This window comes from Echinops telfairi, unplaced genomic scaffold, assembly GCF_000313985.2.
Source record: "Echinops telfairi isolate 266 unplaced genomic scaffold, ASM31398v2 ScPeMD7_1;HRSCAF=3_0, whole genome shotgun sequence".
NCBI lineage: Eukaryota > Metazoa > Chordata > Mammalia > Afrosoricida > Tenrecidae > Echinops > Echinops telfairi.
Genome location: NW_022103896.1, coordinates 42140174 through 42142609, shown reverse-complemented (window position 1 = coordinate 42142609; position 2436 = coordinate 42140174). Strand labels below are relative to the sequence as shown.

Sequence of the window (2436 nt, the reverse complement as noted above, 5' to 3'; positions counted from 1 at the left end):
GGTGGGGGGGTGGTGTCACCAGCACATGAGAAGCTGTATGAAAGGGCTGCGGCATGAGGAAGGTTGAGAACCACTGCTCTAGAGGCTCTTCCCTCAATATGTTCTTACCTTTTTCCCTTCAAAGCTGCTTCCTCCCTGTTTGGCTAACCAAACTCTGACCCTTGCCCTTTAACTCTAACTCTAGTTCAACACAAATCCTCTTTACCTAGAAAATGTCGACTTTATTTCTAAAATTCTTTTAAAATTAATCTTTTCTCTAAAGTCTTCTTTGCACACAAGATGAAATAGGCACAGGTACTTTTATACCTGTAATCACTGCCATCTGGAATCTTCATTGCATTGAGGAAACGATCATACTTAATTATAACTGATCCATAGGAAGCATGGTTATCTTTGAGAAACTGTGACTTCCTTCATGGTAAAGGCCACCTCTGAAGTACGCCTCTGTCTCCTCAGACTGGTGATCTGCTGATAAGGTAAAGATTCTAAAAGGTGCTTGCAAACTCATTCATATGCACCCAAGCTTCCTGTGGTGTGGTGTGATTTTACAGCCTGGCCATATCCAGAGAAACAGTAAGTTTAAGTTGGCATCCGGAGTGAAGGCAATTAGGAAAGAGGAGAATTCATGCACATCAGTCAAATAACGATTAGGTTGTTTCGCCACAGTCTGTTCTCTTGGAAGACTTCAGCAGTATGGATCAGAACATCTGAACTGCTACGGCTTAAATTTACTTCCAATCTTTCTCTGTATTCGTCTCTTAAGAGCCTAAAATAGCCTGCCTGCATACTTCCAGCACATCCACCGAAGGAAGCTCTACTGTGGCCAATACTTTGCATCCATTTCTTAGTGAGGTGCTAACTAACTTAGCCATCAGGTCCTACCACCAGATAATTGGTTATTTGCACCTGTCATCTTCCCCGCCTTTGGTCTCATCAGGGAAACGGCACTTTCACTGCTTTTGCAGGACTTCATCTCTGTCTGATGATCAAATGGAAGCATGAGAGGAAATGCCTTTCAGATACTGCTCTGACTTTGAGGGGCAGGGGCTGGCTAAAGGATCTGATTTTGAAGGGTCAATGGTTGCAAAGTCTGGCTCTTTGCATCAAGGGAGAGGTGAGAATAAGGGGAGAAGGACATGCAATGACTGCCTCTCTATTACACCTTAGTTTTTGTGTGGCTTCCTTTGCTTACATTCTTTTTAGGGGTGGGGTGGGGATATTGCTCTTGCTTTACAGATGACAGGTCTTTTGATGTTTGGAGTTTAGGGGCCATTGTGAAGGTAACACTGCTAAAAAGCAGTAGTCTCGCCCCAACCTCATGCTTTTCAGTAGCCCTTGATACCTTCCCTTACCCTCTTGCCTTGCAGGAACAATCTTTCTGCCCACACCTTCTAGGTGTCCCCATTCTCCTCTGGGATGTTTCTCCAAGAACGGGGCCACATGGATCCCTATGCTTCTTAACACCCTCACACAGACACAACTTAAAATGTGCAAACCACAACATGAAATCTTACTGATTTTCATTCCATCAGGATTAAGAATTTCTGTTCAGTGAAGAATACCGTGGATAAAGTGGATCGCTGGCAAAGTGGACAAAAACATTAAGACCATCCACAGCTGTTGGTGGAAGAAAATGCAGGCCAGAGAAGCACTGAAAACCATGACGTCAGAGGCAGCAGCCCTAACAGAAAAGTAGACAATGGCTTGGGGTACAAAGTTTAAAGATGAGGACCCCTAAAGACTTACAAGCATATCAAGAGATGTCCAACTTGGTAGTAATTAGAACCAGGAGTAGTGTTAAGTGAGATCATCAGGGATGTAAATTATGTGTTGTTAACACTATGAGGATTGTGAGGATGTAAGAGACCTTGTGCACTGATCGGGAAGTGTAAAGTATGGTGTCCCCCAATCTGGAGAGCAGGCAATTAGCACTCAGCCACATAAAAACGTTTTGATACTCTATGACCCAGTTATTCCCTTCCTTGGTAGAAGAGGTGGCTCAAAAAGTTCCGTTTTTTGTTAATTCCCATTTTCCATGTATTTTTTAAAGCTTCTTCATACAGTCCAAAGTAATTATCCTGCAGCTTCTTGTACAAGGATGTATATACAAGGGCATATCATGCCCGGCTTGGGGGTCTGGGTCTATCTAGGGCCTCACCACTGTGAATGCTTCCCATGGGATGTCATGAAACAGTTGGAAACAACAGGGTCATGCATATAAAACAACAAGGATAGGTAAAAACAAACAAATGAAATCTGTAACACAAATGCATCTATAAAATAACATTTTAGTGCACTGAGTTAGTTAGTTTATTGTGCCAACCTGGCCAATAAACACGTGGGATTAATTGAAGAGCGGAGGGATAAATGGCTCAGTGAGCCTTGCCTTTATAGTTCTTGGGTCTCTTGCTTTGTGATGGTCACACCAGGGTGCAG

General features: G+C 43.2%; 1 protein-coding gene and 1 pseudogene across 1 annotated transcript in view; one reads left to right on the top strand and one right to left on the bottom strand.

Annotated features, from left to right (window-relative positions):
• LOC105979245 overlaps positions 1–335 on the bottom strand; it is a 3543-nt pseudogene extending 3208 nt beyond the window's left edge.
• Positions 1–2436, top strand: part of CPQ (carboxypeptidase Q) — a 428656-nt gene that overhangs the window by 8950 nt on the left and 417270 nt on the right. The gene's annotated exons all lie outside the window — the stretch shown is intronic.